Raw genomic sequence first — 18,590 nt, 5'->3', positions numbered from 1 at the left:
TGTAAACATAGTATAAGTACAGGGGAATTTTCCGCACAAGGTAGACCCTATTTGACATCACTTTGGACTCCAAGAACATTACCTGGAGCTGGACAGGACGCTGTTGAAAGGACTCACCAGGACCACCTTGGACTGCTGCTGTTGTGCTGACCTGTGACCTCCCTGGTCACAAAGAGGATCTGCCACTGCATGCACCCCCTTGTTGTGCTGACCTGCTGCTGGGTTCTCCAGCCCTGCGCCCCTTTTTCACCTGTTGTCTCCAGATGCAGAGTGCTGTGGCCCTTGACCTCTGTAAAACTCTCTTCAGCATGAGGAGTTCTGCCTTGGCTGCATGGCGCCTTGGAAGCGCTCTTTGGTGCCTGTAAAGCGCTTCTGAAAAGCGCAATTTGCTGCCTGAAGATATTCACCGCTGCAGCCGGGGTGAAGCACAGTGCCTTGCGCTTTCTAAAATGCTCCTAATTCTCCAGAACAATTACTGCCGCAGCCGGGGTCATAGTGAGGCCTTGCCACTTTTAAAAAGCACCCTTTGAGGCCCCCAAGATCACCGCCCCTCCCACTCTTCACAGCGCATCTTTCCTGCCAGGATCCACTGCCGCAGCCCGGGGGGTTTGTGGTGGTGCGAGCGCATTGCGCTCCATCTAATTCCCCCAGGGCACCATGGAAAGAAGAAGAGGAGCGAGCGAGCGAGCTCCAATAGTGCCCCAGGGGCGAAGTGCCCTTTTTGTCTCACCCCTGGGGCACCTGGAGGCACCATCCTCGGTGCCTACCACATGCGACAGCCCAGGTCGGGCTCATCGAAGGCCCCTGCTTCCTCCCTCATTCTTGGCAGCTGCACCGAGGACGAGGGCTGATGGCCACTACTTCGCAGGACATGGGGCGGAAAGGGCGAGGCGGAAAGTGAGACTTAGGGGCGCGATCGCCCCAGCTACCTAATTCTTGCTGGCTTTTGGGCCCCCCCTTTAAGAAAGGGCCATTGGAGGCCCGGGGGGCCCACAAAGATCGCGGGTCCCAAGAGGGGTCCGTTTTGTTATTGCGGAGAGGGCGCTGACTGCCCCTCTCCCCCAGGAGCACCTCATGGCCCCCGTTGTGCGCACAGGAGCGCCGGGGGCCCCATATTCTCCTCCCTTCAGGCACAGGGAGTGCCTCCTTTTCTACAGGATATCAGGTACTTTTGTGAAAGTATTGGCTCAATGAGCCTAGTATGAACCTTGGGGAGGTTAATATGTTTTACCTGCTTTTCCTGCCAGTACATATACGTGTTAATGTTAATGTTCCTTTTATGGGCATGATTTGCTGATATGTATTCATGTGACTTGTGAGATGTTTTCTAATGTTCCTTCTATGGGTATTTAGGAGTTATTCATTGCAAGTGCATAGAATTCTTACTGTAATTCCTGACTACTACTTATGTTGCAGAATCATGAGTACTTGTGTGTTCTAATGTGACAATTGTGTATTCTTGCAGAGTATTAGTAACTTGTGTAACGTTCTGACAACTGCTAAGGTAGCAGGGTATTACTTACGTGTAATGTTGGTCTAATTATGTTTTGTGCAATACAGTTTATTTTTACATAGCTCAGTGTTGTGTTTACTTTGTGGTGTACATTTTGCGTCACGTGTGTTGTCTGTGCTGTGCAAACAGTTTACACATTGCCTCCGGGTTAGGCCTGACTGCTCGTGCCAAGCTACTAAGGGGGTGAGCAGGGGTTATCTTGGACATGTAACTCCCTTGCCTTAACTAGAGTGGGTGGGTTCTGCCTGGCTTAGGTGCATACCCTAGCAAACCAGAAACCCCATTTCTAAATCTGTTTTGAAATCAATTTGGCATAAATGTTTCCCATAATTACAAACCACGCAGTTGCACCTTAGTGCAGCGGATGTAAGTCCGAATATTCTATACAGAAATCTCATCTGACATAAATATTGTTTCCTAAACAATCATTTATGAAAATTTCACCCTACTGGGTGTAAATTTTCTCCACTGAGGCGATATTTTTGGAGATTATATTTCGGACACAATAATGAAGTTAGATGATATACTGAAAATAATATTCCGGTGTGGCACTGTGAACACTAACTAACCTTGACTCATGCACGGCTACACCAAATCATACTTTTATATTTTTTTCTTCTTTTTCACTGAACAGGAGATGGATGCTTTGCGAAGCCAGCAGCGCAGTTCTGATGTGAATGTAGAAGTTGATGCATCTCCGTCGAGAGAACTGTCAGCCCTCCTGAAGGAGGTCAGGGAGGAGTATGAAGCCATTATTGACAAGTACCGGCGAGAGGCTGCCATCTGGCTCCAGCAGCAAGTAAGAGATGTGTGATAGCGCGTGGCTTTAGGACCGGTAAGGAAAAATGCTCTAAGGTGGTCAAGAAACATGTGTCTTGGAGTGGACCAAGCATGGAATGCCCAAAAACTAACTGTTGCAACACTTTTTATGACAGAAGATTGAGACATGCTACAAGACAAAAATTGGAAACATGATCTCTGTCAAATGCTGATGACATTTCATTTGACAAGTGATTGAGGAAGGTTACCAAGACAATAGAGAGAGACATTACTGATCTGAAGAATTAAACAGAAACAGTGATGATGAGGGTAATGCTTTGGTTGCGATTCCAAAGAACTAAGGATACACACTTGATAGAAGATGCAAAGCTATTGATGTCTTTGGAGTGGCACTAGAGTACCATTGTCAGAGGATCGTCTGACAAATATTGCTGTCCTTAATATTGTTTACAAATTTGTCCCTCCATTGGAACTAATCCTATAAAATCTAAACTCCACAGGACACAGTATTTAGGTCAAACAATATTTGTGTAAACAATGTTCTGACATACAACAGGTTGTAACTGCACATGGTGCTGGTGAAAGGAGGGTCATCCTATATGGTTGCTATGATGTATGATGTGGGCGGTGGTTTCCTTCCCTCATCCAAGACTGTGCCTGGTGGTGTGTAGGGCAAGTGGATCTCAGCATACACCCCAAACCACTAACATGGTATGTGCTTTCTGTTTTCACCAATTGTTTTTAACAAGCCTGTAAAATGAATGGAACTTGTAATATTTACTGTGAAGCTTTTGCATTTAACTTAAAATGGTTTTGTGTAAACTAGAATAAGCACAACAGATATTCCCACCAGCTTCCATGCCGTTGTACAGCAAATGGTAAAAACTGATCTGCAAAATCAATGACATAGTCTGAAGTACATCAGAGAGATACTAAGGCCCCAATTCACAAAGGGCCTATGCACAATAGGCGACAGTATTGGGAGAAGGCATGAGGGAAGGTTAGTTGCAGCAACAATGGGGATGATCCGTTTCATGCGAGTGGACTGTCCCAGTGAAGTCACTGCAGCTCATTGTGACAACTTGCAGCTTGGCCTGACTGATCCTGGCTTGACACCTCAATGGAAAGGCACCTTTCCGCTGTTGTGTAAACCTTCTCTGCTTTATTTGTGTTCTTAGGAGAAATTATGTTTGAGGAGTTAAGTCTAGTTTAGTGCTGATTCTTGCTGCTATTAATGCAGATTCAACTATACAGTCCCAAACAGCTATGGATCTTATTATCTTTATTATGTACCTGAAACTTGGCCTCGATGAAATGCTATGTCGCTGTTTCTATTAGCTGAAGCTGGGCTGCCAGAGTTCCATAAGCAGTTATAGAAACACAACGGAAACCCATGGATATTAGGGTCCAGAGGTAACTATTGTTTTAAGGAACAGGGCTCCCTACACAAATCATATATCAGCTAATATACTGGAGAGAAAATAATGTCCAGAAAAGTGGTTCAATCACCTTTTTAAAACCAACATTTTATTGACACAGTTAAAGAATCTTGGGAGGTGGACACCTCCACTGAGACAACAACAAAAAACAAAACATGAAGTAATAACTGAAAGAAAGGACTTGGGCATAATCATGTGACACACATCACAAGGTTATAACATCACATTTATACAAAACAAGACACATCTGCACCCATAATCAATTACACAAATAAAAAGGCTTGGTATGTCGGAGCTGACAACGTTTTAATCCTTCCGTAATCATAGGATCATCATCAGAACCTTAGAAGTCATGCCCAAACTGTACAACCTAAATAGTAATGCAAAAATTGGATCATATCTCAACTAACATCACAACAAAATAGGATATTGGTAACCAGGGTAAGCCACTGGTCAAGAATCTGAGGGCAAAACTGCAGGAGACAAAATAATGTTGCACTATAAGGGTACATTTGAAAACTGTGTCAAGCTTCTCAGTTGGATGCAGAGGTGAAATTAAAATAGAGAAATGTAGATGAGCCCGAGGCAATGCATGCAGTTGAACCACATCCGTGGACAGCAGGAACCAAAACCAGGTGCTACCCTTAAATCGGTTTGCTTGTAAATAACCATATTGTCAGCGTTGAAAATAGAGAAGCAGCAGAGTTCCATAAACTGGTAGCTTGCCTTTGCTGAGGTAAGTTGAAATTCCATCTGCTGAATTGTGTCCCTCTTAACCAGACATTGGACCATTTGAGGATGTTTTCCATCTACCAGTTGTATTGTCTTGTTTCCTAAGTTTTATTAGAAATGTATCTTCATGATTATTTGTCACCAAACATACTTTAGACCAGTTATTTCTACTGTCAAAATCATATTGTTCTTTCTTTCTTGTTACCTTTGTCTTAAACTCCTAATTCTACTTCCATCGTCCTATTATTTTCTATCCTTACTCACACTTATTTTACAGTGTCATTACAGCTTTAGAATGGCACTTAGTTGAAAGTGCTATAGACCTTCATTCAACAAATAAATATGCAGTAGGACCAGCTTTATGGACATTCCTCCATTTTTATAGGAAGATCTAACTTGGAATTAGAAAAGTTTACATAGAAACTATAAGGGTTTTTTAATTCCTGAAAATCAAGGCAAAATATATTTATTTTATTTTATACTTGGGGATCTGAAGACGTACTACAGGAGTACTCTTGTATGTACTCTTAAATGCCTTTGTAAATCATCCCTGAAACATCCAATTGCCTAATATTAATATGTATGAATACTCCTATTTCCGATCTTTGGGGCTAATTTGCTCAGGAGTATCAGAGTACATAAATGAGCACTGCAGAAGTACTACTCCACTACTCCAAAATCTCTGCACTCATGGTGGAGACTCCACACATAAAAAATATGCAAACTTTAAGTTTAAGTTCCAATGAGTAGCTAAATTGACCTTCTCCCACCAGCTATTAATTTTAGGACAGTCATGTGGTACATGCCAAAACTTCCTTACCTCTTGCACCTCCAGCCTTTATTCCGATCTGTTAACATGACTAAAATTCTCAGGAGGACTTTTGTTAGAATAATCTTAGATTTGAGCCCAATAAATGTTGAATCTCACAGTATACGGATTAATAATACTGACCTCCACTCATAGTATATCAGTATTGTATGCCAGTCTTTATTGAGACTTCCGTATTGTGACTCCCCACCTCTGCCTGAGGTCAACAATGAATTCTAATGTTTGTACGTAAACCTTGTTCAAATTGAGCATGCAGTGGTCTAGTGCCTCATCAATCTGGAAATGTAATGGTATAGGTTTGTTAGAATCTCCATTCTGTTACCCATAGTTTCAAAAGATTTTCTGTATTCCGTCATTATTTGCTGTAGGAACTTGTACATTTAGAGATGTGATTTTGAGCTTTATGATGAGTCTTAAAAACTGGAAATGTTCAAATGCCCTTTTCATAATATGTTACTTTGTCATCTGCAGGCCCAAGCACTACAACACGAGGAGTTCACAAATTCTCAAGCAGTGGAAATTGGCAATAAAGGAGATCTTGAGCTGAAACGCATCTACCAGGATCTACAGATAGAGTTCCAGGCAGAGCCAAGCAGGGTGAGTGTTTCCCAATCGCATATGCTTGTTCAACCATTAAATCTGAGGAGTGGAACACTTCACTTCAAAACTGCAATTGTTCAACCTGAATTCTAGTCCAAACCCTACCTCAACTCCTGGTTGCTATGGCATACAGCAGACAGCATTAACGTAAGACAATGCATAAAGTATGTAGAAGTACCAAAACAGGCAAAACATAAAAAATCCAACAGAATACAAATCCCACTTCAATTTATAAACATAGAGAACACAACAAAAATCCAATAAGGGGAACAGAGCTATGAATTTCTAAAGTTTCATAAGAAAATAGAACCAAAAACTGCTAACAACTGGTTGGCTTAGACCAGGACAAGGGTAAGGTTTAAGGCTGACCACAACAGAGCCCGAGTCCAACACACTGGTTGGATTTCTCGAAGCTAGAGCCCTCAGGTGGCAAGGCTGCTGGCTGTATACAAAATTGCGCTCTTTGATGATGGGTTTGTAAAGGACGGGGTCTCAGTAAAACAATTGATGAACACAAGAAAATAGCTCAAAGGGGGGAAAAGTCTGAAGTTCACACCCAGGATGACATTGATTGGATGCTTCTCAGCATTGGGCCCGATGAAGATTTCTACCTTCGGATTCAGAGTCTTTTCTGGAAGTCATATTTCCACTCCAGCAGATGGCTACAAGTTGTAGCTGAAGATAGTTCGACGTTGTCAAATGCCGGTCTGCATTGGCCCCGTTTACTATGATTTGCTGCTTTAGTGAAGAATGTAGTGGGAGCAGTGGAAAAGTGACGCCCACCAGCTATGCACCCTCGACAGATCAGCTGGCAGTTTGGTCCCAGTCCCTTCATGGTTTTCCAGGCACAAAGTCAACGAAAATATTTCAAAATCTCAGATTTAACGTTTAGGAAAGAGGAGTACACTCCAAAGTTTCTAGGACCTGCAAGACAGTACATGGGGCTTCGGAACTCATTCCAGCTGAAGTAACTAGCAGGGTCCTAAGCAGATCCAGTTGGGACTGGACAGCTGGACTCCTTAGAAAAAGGGGACTTCTTGCAGCTTCTTGTGTTCCTGCAGCTTAAAAGGAGGTCAGTCAACAGACTATTGGAGTCCACTTCTCAGTCCTGGGTACAAGTGGGAGCACCCTCAAAGGGTTCAACAGCAAGTGGGGTCTTTCTTCTGTCTACAACAGGTCCAGTTGTGCTCTGGAGAGAATGTCCAGGGGTTCCACACTTATGCCTGGAACTAGCCAGTGGATGGGGTGCCTCCTGACCTTTCACTAACCAATAGGTAAAACAGTCCCGGGGTAACCGTACCCACATTTCCAGAAGTTCCTCTGTGCCCCACTGCAAACAATCTCATAGTGTCTCTCTATAATTACATCCAACATGGCAGAACCTTTCTTCCCCTAAGCAGAGCTCTTTTTTCCCTAGAGGTTTGGCCAGGGGAATGAGCAAACCCTAATCTTTGGTCACTCAAAACAAGTTCTGGGTGCTGCTCCTCTCCCACTGGGAGTGATTTCTGACTGACTATAAAGACAAAGGAGTGGGCAGGCCCAGGTGACAACTATATCTGCCTGTGACAATGTAGGCCTCTTTTAAGTCATTTAAGTTCCTGGGCACTGCCCAGATGGTCATACTGTCAGATGTGCAAAACCCCTTCCACCACCCAAGGCTTTTGGTGGAGAAGTGTGGCACAATGGTTCGAGCTGCAAACCCTGCTGCAGAGATATGGCCCAGGACCAGGATTCAATTTCTGCCTTGGCGGGTCTTGGGCTCAATTCCCTTGGATCAGATAATTCTCGCCTTGGTGCCTAATCTGATTAATGGGTCCCACTCTGTAACTCTGGGCAGTAGCTTGCTTAGTCTCCACAATGCCCCTGAAAATGCTTGGGTGCCTGGCTTCACCCTGGGGGTTGCCCAGCCATGGGTGTCTCACAGGGAAAAGCCAGGAGGGGTTCCACAGCGGTATGCTTACAGCACCTTGAGACCCTAACGGCTGAGTAGTGCGCTACACAAGTGCGAAGTTTATGTTTACCTCAGGGAGCTAGTTGATACCTATCAAATGGGCTATTCAGCTCCTGGAGGACATTTAGAAGCTCATGCAAATGGTTTTCTAGAACCATTAGTCAAATAAAAGGTGACTTGTTCAATGCACCTTTTGTCAAATATCTAGTACAAATTTAGCTTTACCAATAAATTGGGGTTGTAAAAAAAAAGTCCAAGAATTAACTTTGTAGGTGGCTCTGAGATTGGGATGACATTGTTTATGTATAATACTGTATTCCATAGCTTTCTTGTAGAACATCTAACACTGCTAGTGTGAAAATAGCTTTAGGGGCCTTATCAATGAGAGAACATGTTTTACATATCCTCCTTTTCAATACCATGCAACCAGGCTTATTGGATATTAGTCCCTAATTGGGGTGACTTATTAGTACTTAAAAGGAGACCTGTCAAAAGGGGTTACTTTGACATGTTAACTTGGTACGAGGCCTGCAGTTATGTGTGCACTGTCACTCTAGTGGTGGCACAATGTGTGCTGCAGTCCACTAGTGATATTTAACTTACAGGCCCTTGGGTATACATTATAACACATACTAGGGAGTTAAAGATGCCAATTAGGATTACAGCCAATTTCAGCATGCTTTAAAAGTCAGGGTACATGATTAGGGCCTGTTAGCAGAGTCAAAAGACCAGTGGCATCAGTCTAAAACATAGGGGTGATCATGCAAAAAGAAGCGTTTTCCTACACTAGCACAACCCTGTGCCTGCCTACTCAGAAATGTGTAACATGTATTCTTTAACATTGTAGTTGCCTGACTTTGTGAGCTTGAGGACAATGTTCAGATGCGTACATGCACATCAAGATGTACAAAAATCAATAGAGCAAAAGACCAGAAAAAAGTGTTAAGATTCTTAAACAACAGCAAATAGCAGATCAAGCTCATGCCTTCATGCCTCCTCATTATAAAGGAGTTGAAAGCTTAGGGCCCAATCTAAGATTTGACAGTCGGTACTCCAACCATCAGGGTGGTGAAGAACATTACCTTCGCCGTCCAGGCAGACTACCGTCTGTCACATGATCGCCAGCTTAGCGTTCACCTCAACATTGAAAGGAATCACCGTCATAGTGGCTCATTTCAATGAGTAAACAGTTTGGCAAACAGACACCGTTGGTTTGGATAGCCATTTGTCAAAGTTTTCAAAAGTGTTTGTTTTTCTGAAACAAATTCCCAAAGTGGGAATTTGTTTCAGAAAAAAAAAAATTATGACCCCACCCCCACCACTCCCTGATAGGTTTTCTCTCAGGACGTGGAGATCATTTTTTTTCTGTCCTGCAACACCAAGTTTTTCCCGCTGGTGACAGATAGGGAAAAAACAAACGCAACTCAACACCATTGTAAGGGTGAGTAGTTTAATGTCCTCTTGTGAAGGGCTACATGTCATTGGAGGAAGTGTTCCATAAAAAAGCATAAAGCTCCATCAACATAAAACTTGAGGTTCACCCATCACCAAATTAGGCAGGCAGAATGAGGGTTTGGTGGACAGGGTACCCCTTCATGTTTGAAATGGAGTATTCTGTCCACCAAACTCAAAATCAGCATCTTATTTAAAGAGTTTCTGATTTAAAACTAAAAAAGCTAAGTGCTAGCTAGGGCAAAAAACTGTGAACAGAATTCCCCAACCCTCTTGAACTGTTTCCAGTGACTTATGCTATGTACAGTCACCTCTTGCTTTCCATCTAAGTTTTGGCTATATAAGTTCCAAATACAGAAAGACGTGCCTCCAGGGAGCGACATACTGGTTCATAATTAATACTTGCGGACTTAATTCTTTCATAAAATAGAATTACCCTTGCCGAGAATAAACCAGCCTCAGTTGATGAAAACTAGTTCGAACTTCACTGATGAAGGTGATGGGTGTTGTTCCATGGAGTGTATGGAAGGAGGAGTAGCTGACTAGCGTTAACCATGTTGAGCTTGCCTTCTTGAATTATTCCCCGCTTTCTTGCATAGTTGGTCGTGTGTTTTTTTCTTCTTGTTTAAGAACGTACGACGTGGGAACATGAGCCTTTAGAAAGCAGATTTTGATGCAAATGTGAACATTTTTTAGATATTTCAATGAACTGCTCTACATATGTTGGATACACTTTGGTCAGAAAACCAAGAAAGTCAATAATTATAGAGAAACTATGGTGGACGCTGTTATGAAGAGGGACATGTTTACAGTGCAGCTACATGATAGGAGCATACAGATCAATTCAGAATTTACTGATGTAAGTAGGCCAATCACTTGAAAAAGATGGGGAAAGGGTCACGTGGGTGGCAGGAAGGGATGACATTTCCAATTCTGCAGGTTGGTCACATAGACAGAATGAATGACATTTGACTAGACCTGCCATTTAGCCACATGGATTGGAGGGATGGAGAGAGTTATAATTCCTATAGTTTGGTTACAAGTAACTCGTCCTCGCTGACATCCAGATGTCATAGAATGCAAAGATTTAGTTAAACCTTTGAATAAGAGTGAAGGCTGTAATGCATAAGCTTGTTTTCCAGATAAAGATGTAAGAAAAAGTTTTGTTAGTGTAATGATACAATATGAGTGAGGTCCCTCACTGGGCAACAATACTCAGAGCAAAACTAAAGATGGTGAAATTTCCTTCCCTTTGTTATAATTTCTAAGGTACAGTTATAGAGGAATTTAGACACTTGGCTTACATCTACACGCCTTTAAAGTTTTTAATTTCGACAACCTTTTTTACAAAAATATTAAAAATTATGCTACGACTAAGATAAATTGTGTACGTTAGTGCAGAAGGCATAGAAAAGACCAAAACAGCAATTTTATTTACGAAGGTATTATTTGGCTTGTTGTTATACACACATTTTCAACACTTTTCTATGGTAAAAAGTGTCCTTACGAATATTTGTTTATATTTCAACTTAAAACAGTTGTTTTGTTGTTTTTTAGGTCCCTGTATTCAGATGCATATGTCTCGAATGTAAGGCCTTGCTGCTTTCATATGCAATAATAGAGTAATTTTTACTCTCTCAATGAGGGTTAGGCACATCAATAGGTCTTGAAAAATCGCCACCAGATCCTTTAGACCAGTCGTTGCCAACCTATTGACTCCTGTGGACCCCCACTTTACCATTACTGGAACCTGGCGACCCCCACGGAATCATTATTGGAATCCAGGGTCCCCCACCGAGTCATTAATAAAAGCTGGGGACCTAATTTGTTAATATTTTTATATTTTCTAAGCAGTTCGTGGACCCCCTGAGAAGGCTTCTCAGATCCCCAGGGGTCCCCGGACTACAACTTGGGAACCATTGCTATAGACTACTTCATGGTGAGAAACATGTTGACCAGTAGCACTATAGTGTAGGAAATACCCACACTCAGTTCCCCAACACCTACACCTATAGTTAGTGTAGTAGGCACAAATGTATTTTTCAAGGGAAGTAAATCATTAGCCTCTTTTTTTCACTCTCTGTTTTTAATCTTGGCACATGTGCCAGGTTGCATTAAAGATTGTTATCTAGGGCACCTGTAGCCAATTTTAGTTTTTTTTGTTCTAGCCCCTATGACTTCCACTCACCACCAGTATTTTGCAAAAAAAAAGATCTCAGGCAAAGAGCACTCCAGTAAGGCCCGTCAGGCATTGCAGCCTGACGAGGAGCAATGGCCCAGTGATGAAGCATGTCACCTAACGGTGAGTGAGAGCTATTGTTCCTGCTGGGCTGATGCTTGCGAGCACCTTCAAGACCACCAACCCAACTAAGTAGAACTGAGTCTTATTTCCTCTGGAACAGTGCAACTCAGTTTAAACTACAGGTTCATGTGAGATTAATGCACTGGACCACCTAACTCTCCCTAGATCCATATCCCCTTAGGTTTTCGTTGTATAAGAGCGGAACTTCAGTCTCCCTTCATGAAGGTCAATAAGCCATCCAGATCCTACTGGACCTTACTCAGGAGCTTACAATAATTAGTATTATATATTACTGAAAAAAAGCTAATGAGAAGAGGTGCTTGAAACTGGCAAGCAGATATATCTAATGAGAGCCCTGATGATGGCATCATTGATTACTGCAATGTTATCTATTCACGGGTCACAAAAAAGCACAGTGACAGACTGCAAAGGCCACACAATCAAACTATCAAATATGCCTACATATAAAGAAACTGGGTCATCTAAAAAGCCTTGAAGAACTCAACTGGCTCCGCGAGAGTGAAATATCGCATTCAAGATGCTCGCCTTATGCATAATGTCAGTTGGAACAAAGGGCCTGCGAATTAGCAAAATCTAGCGGCCGTAGCAAGGCAGCATTCAGTAATGCCCCACTCGATTTATCCACAAATATTCAAGTATCAAAATATAGCAACTGAGCAATTTCCAATTTGGAGACCTAAACTTTGGAATATCTGGAGAAGAGAGAGCAGAACCTTGCTTAGAATGCAGATAATATATGATAAAAAGCGTTTCCGGGTTTCCTTTGGTTGAAGGCCCAATGTTTCACAGGCAGTGACTGAGGAACACCGAACAGGAAGCTAAACCTCAAATTAGTTTGGGTTTATCTGACCTGATCTTTCAAGGAAAATAACCTGATGTTCTAATGAGTTCTACAAAGTGGCAACCGTAGGCAACGCTTCACTATATAATTAACCTAATTAAATACATGAGGATATTTATCTTTCATTTAGTCATTAAAAAACACAGAACGACGTTGGTGCAAAAAGGTTCTCGAATACATTTCATACTCTGTGCTATTGGTGGCATAAGTCTCCTTTGAGCAGATGTTTTATGATACAATGGGTGACAATGATTCAATATTAATGAATGTTCTATATGGCACACACTCACGTTAGGGCACGTAAGATAATAGTGAAGGCTTCCTCTGTGATCTTTCTGCACATATTAAGGCCCAGATTTAAGAAGGCTTAGCACCACATTTGCGTCCTTTTTTTGATGCTAATGTGGTGTAACCCTTTGCGCCACATTATGCCTGTGCCAGGAGTAATGTATGCAAGCGGGCGTTCCCCTGTGAGGGGGGCTGAAAAAATGGCACTTTGCGGCATTTTCTGTGGCAATTTTAACACCTGCTCAGAGCAGGCATAAAAAGGAGGCACACCATTATTTATCATGGACCTCAATGTGCTTTACTGATTAGCATCAACATTTTTCACACTAATCCTGCAAAGCACTAAACTAACTTCAAAAAATTTGATGCTACTTCCCTAACTTCCACCATGGTGCACCATATCTTTAATACGGCACTCATATGGTGGCGTTAGGGGAGCTCTGAGGGGCACAAAAAAGTGGCGCTGCATTGGATGCAGCACCACTTTTTTTAAATCTGCCCCTTAGTTTTCATATCTTCGATTTGTGTTTTTAGCAAGTATAAACCCAAACGTAAGGCTTTTATACGCCTACTGTAGCCATAGGGCTAACTTACTAGGTACACTTCTCATTTTACAAATTGTGCAAGCTTTAAGATTTCATTTTTTGTATGAGTTTACTGCTGTGCAAACATAGGGGGTCATTCCAACCCTGGCGGTCATCGACCGCCAGGGTGGATGACCACGGAAGCACCGCCAACAGGCTGGCGGTGCTTCCCTGCCCATTCTGACCGCGGCGGTAAAGCCGCGGTCAGAAAAGGGGATCCGGCGGTTTCCCGCCGGATTTTCCCTGTCTGGGCTGAATCTCCAGCGCCGCCATGGAGATTCCGACCCCCTTCCCGCCACCCTGTTTCTGGCAGTTTTTACCGCCAGGAACAGGATGGCGGGAACAGGTGTCGTGGGGCCCCTGGGGGCCCCTGCACTGCCCATGCCACTGGCATGGGCAGTGCAGGGGCCCCCTAACAGGGCCCCAGCATGATTTTCACTGTCTGCTTAGCAGACAGTGAAAATCGCGACGGGTGCAACTGCACCCGTCGCACCCCTGCAACACCGCCGGCTCCATTCGGAGCCGGCTTCTGGGTTGCAGGGCCTTTCCCGCTGGGCCGGCGGGCGGTCCCTTGGCGGGCGCCCGCCGGCCCAGCGGGAAAGCCAGAATGGCCTCAGCGGTCTTTTGACCGCGGAGCGGCCAATTGGCGGTTTCCACTTGGCTGGTGGCGCCCGCCGCCCGCCAATCTCGGAATGACCCCCATAGTCTTTTATTAAAAATAAAAATCTTAGAAAAAACATTTTCAGTGACAGAATTTTGCTGCAAAATGTTATCCCACAAGAGAATGTTTTGCAAGCTGATTCATCGTCCGGGGAGGCATTGAAATGTTTACAAATCATTGCATTGTTCTCAAAGTATTGAATTTTTAAACTTCTGATTATTAGTTTGCTATTTTTCACCTTGATTCCAACTCACTTCTTGACGTACAAAATTCATTATGCTCATTCATCAATGAACAGTGCGTGTGATTAGCCAACACTACACTCCGGGTCCTCATTACGAGTCTGGTGGTCCATGGACCGCCAGACTCGCGGTGGCGCTCAGACTGCCGCCGATAGGAGCAGTCCACCTGCCATGTGAACGTGGCAGAGCTGCCATGAACTGACCACTGGCACCGCCAGGTTGCCGAGAGTCTGGTGGTGCTGGCGGTCTCAATCCTCCAGGGCAGCACTGCAAGCGGCGCTGCCCTCCTGATTATGACCTGTGTTTCCGCCAGCCTTGACGGAAAGGGGGTGCCGGGGGCCCCTGCACTGCCCATGCAGTCTGCATGGACAGTGCAGGGGCCCCAAGGATAGCCCCGTCTATTGCACCCGATGCAACGCAACATTGCTGCCGGCTCTATTACGAGCCAGTGTCAATGTTGTGGTGTGTTTCCTGCTGGGCCAGCAGGCGGAAACGCTATTTCGGCCTGTCAGCCCAGCGGGAAACGTGTAAAAGGTACCGCAATGGATGGCCCCATATGCGATCATCCTGATTCGGGACTTTGGCAGGTGGCCTCCAGCGCCCACCAAAGTCATAATGAGGGCCTCAGACTCTCTGTATGGCAACAGAATCAATGGAACATATTGAATGTATTGCACACAATCCTGTAGCCTTATAGCCTGCCATAGCCGGCTGCATAGATCATTGAAGGACCGCACGATTATTACAGGCCAGAGCCAAAGGCCTTTAATAAGGGAGCGGGACATCAAATGGCTCGAATAACGAGCCAAGGGCCTATAATAAGGGAGCGGGACATCAAATGGCTCGAATAACCTGCCGTGGTATACCAAAAGGCTATTAGAACATTCTCCACCTGCCCCCCCCACTAAAGTCTCCTTAGAGCTACAGGGAGTTAAAAAGCTCCCACAGCTCTGAAGCTTTTCAGGCTTTGTTTCACAGCACCTGCTGTGAATGCTTAACAATTTATGTCCACGCAGAAGGTCATGACAGTAATGGTCAAACAAGCATAGCAGACTGTGAAAGTGACCAGCAGTCTGTTCCGAATTCATCTTGGCCTCTGCCAAACTGTGTTTTTTTTGTTTGGCAGAAACAAAAAGCCACAGGAGCTGAGGAGAACTGCCCCCTCCCTCCTTGAAGAGGGAGGACAGCTCACTACTTTCCTCTTCCATACACAGCCTCTCTCGCTCCCCTGTGCAATCCAAATATCTTGGAGAGGCAGGGGAGAGGGAGAGTCAGGTGATGTAGCTTAGAACATTGAAATGTCAACAACAGCCAGCCTATACCCATGTCTGTAGCCTGCTGCTCCCTTGTCTTCAATTCAGCTGTCAAATTCTGATGTTCTAATATAGCTTTGTAGTTCACCGTAGCGGCCTGTAGTGGCTCCAGTGTTAAAGGCCCGAGCCGAAGGCCTTTAACAAGGGAGCGAGCCTTTAATGGCTGGTATAGCCCAACTACAGAGGACTTTAAGGCTATTAGAACATTGTGCCACCAGAGGGCAGAATGTTCTGGTAAATAAAACAAAAGCGTTACGGAGCCCGAGAGGTTTGAAATCCCCTCAGGCTCCATGAGGTCTTTGTTCACAGATGTTTCTGTGAGACAAATATTGGAATGTTGAGGCTCTGGGCTTTTACCAGTCATTAGAAGCCTGGAGCACTCTACTGTCTACAATGTAGATCTCAACAACCCAGCGCCTTGATACCATAACGTGTGAATAGCTGCGCTTAACAAGTATTTGATTGATTGATTGAATATTCCAACATTCTAATAACAGTTACTAACTGGTTCTCTATGAAAGTGATATTTAATTGACCTAGAATGGTGCTTCGAAGTTGGTTGAGTCCAATATATTAATTTATTCAATAGGAGAAATTGATTTACTTATCAATTAAACTTCCCTGTAAAACCCTTTGAGGAAAGTATGGTGGAGCAAAAATATTAAGGTTTTTTTCCTGATCCTTCAGAAATTGAGCCTGGAGAGGAATCTGTAGGAGACACAATGTCATTTTGCAGAGGACCTAGAGAGGAAGCAGAGGACGATCTGTCAAATGGAAGCAGAACTCTCTGATCTGCGGGACGAGCTTAAGCGGCAGCAGAATGAACACCAGAATCAGATGGATCTTAAGTCTCGCCTGGAGAATGAGATAGCCACATATCCCCGCCTTATTTAAGGAGATGACTTCGGGTAAGTTGTTGCCTTCCCGGCACGGAAGTGACCATTTGCATGATTCTATAGTGTGGGCTGATCTTAAATATGACCTAAGGCCTAGACTAAGAAAGCTCAGCCCGTGCAGGTGTCTGTGTCTGCTAAAATAGTATGTCAATTCAAAATATCTTTATTCGGCCAAATAAATATGACCATAAAAGTATAGACTATAAAATACATTTTAAATAATCACAATCAATTAAATTGAGATTAAACATTTAAAAAAGACAATCAATTTTGTAAACATGAATAAAAAACTTCCCAGTTTAAAAAGCATAATTTTTCCGTAGCTTTATAGCAGCAATAATATAACTCAGCACATCAAAGCACATTCTAGGAGACACAAGACTTTGAAGATATCACAATCCAGCTTTAGAAGAAATAAAGTGCTTGTGCAAGAGACTTGAGTATAAATGGCGGGCTTTTAATGTTTGATACAAAATGCAAAAAAACATAAAGTGCACAGTGGTCTGGGAGGAAGTGGCATTACATGGACAACATGGGAGAGTGGTAAACCACATGCCAACTCTAGGAAATGCAACTACAATCGGGATTGTGTTTAATTTAAACCTGGTCAAATAAAATCTATATTGTGAATTCCCAATCCAGGTTACACAAGATTCCATGCCTCGGGTGTTGGAAATGGTCATATAACTGAGGACTGAAACTATGTTGAGTGACCTCTGAATCTTGATCTCTTTCCTATTTGATTCAAACCTTTTGTTTCCCCAACCTCCGGCTTTAGATACCGAACAGAAAGGCACTTACTCTTATAGAGCTGGGTCATTTCCTTAATAAACTCCCTAATCCAGGTTGAAAGCCATATTGGGCTGCTGAAAAGAAGGTATGGGCCTTTGTCCAATTCTCCAGCTTACTCAACATGACTTGCCCTAAAACATTTTGCAGTGGAGTCTATTAAGGAAATTGGTCGATAACATGGAGGAATATTCCAGTTGCCTCTTATGTGGATTGGAACGATACTAGATTCTCTCAAGGAGTCATTTAATTTTCCCTTGACTACAGGTCTTAAAACATTTGTAACTAATGGTCCCCTAAAATCTATGTTATGTTAAAACAAGTCTAAAGGGATACCGCTGGGACCTTGTGCCTTCCAACTGGCTACACTTATGATGGCTTTATTGACAGATGCTTTTCAATTAAGTCTGATAGCCATTGCTTGTTGGAAGGATCGGAGTCTATCCTAATGCCCCCATCATATCCCCCCTGCCTATAGGGGCTAAAAATAAGGGAAAAATAATTGATCTGGTCCTGTTCAGAGATATGGTATTCTATGCCAGTTCCTGGACTGTCCACGAACAAATGACGTTTTACTACCAGTTTACTACCTCCTAAAAAATGTAGGGGGTTATTACAACTTTGGAGGAGGTGTTAATCCGTCCCAAAAGTGACGGTAAAGTGACGGATATACCACCAGCCGTATTACGAGTTCCATAGGATATAATGGACTCATAATACGGCTGGTGGTATATCCGTCACTTTACCGTCACTTTTGGGACGGATTAACACCTCCTCCAAAGTTGTAATAACACCCATATTGTCTTTCAGAAGCACTGCTTGTTCCAGATCCTTTCAAACCTTAACTCTATTTACTACCTCCCAAAAAAGTCTATTGTCTTTCAGAAGCACTGATTGTACCAGATCCTCCCAAACTATAACTCTGATTTCTTGCTTCCTGCTTTCTATGGCTCATTTGTAAGTAATTCTAGCTAGCTTCCCTGATGATATTGATGTTACATCAAGATGTGTTGTTAGCTTTTTAAGGGCCTTAAGCTCTGAGGTACATTAGGAGCTGAACCATAAGTGAGATGGTGCTCTTTTAGGGTCTTATTTTTTATAACATATGTGAATCAGTTCCACAGATTTCTATGGCACTGTCATGAATTTTGTTTGGGTCAGCATTCAATGAGGGACAGCAGACAATGGGGGTTATTACAACTTTGGAGAAGGTGTTAATCCGTCCCAAAAGTGACGGTAAAGTGGCGGATATACCACCAGCCGTATTACGAGTCCATTATATTCTATGGAACTCGTAATACGGCTGGTGGTATATCCGTCACTTTACCGTCACTTTTGGGATGGATTAACACCTCCT

This window comes from Pleurodeles waltl, chromosome 6 (genome assembly GCF_031143425.1).
Source record: "Pleurodeles waltl isolate 20211129_DDA chromosome 6, aPleWal1.hap1.20221129, whole genome shotgun sequence".
NCBI classification, from domain to species: Eukaryota; Metazoa; Chordata; class Amphibia; order Caudata; family Salamandridae; genus Pleurodeles; species Pleurodeles waltl.
Note: the sequence above shows the minus strand (reverse complement) of the source record.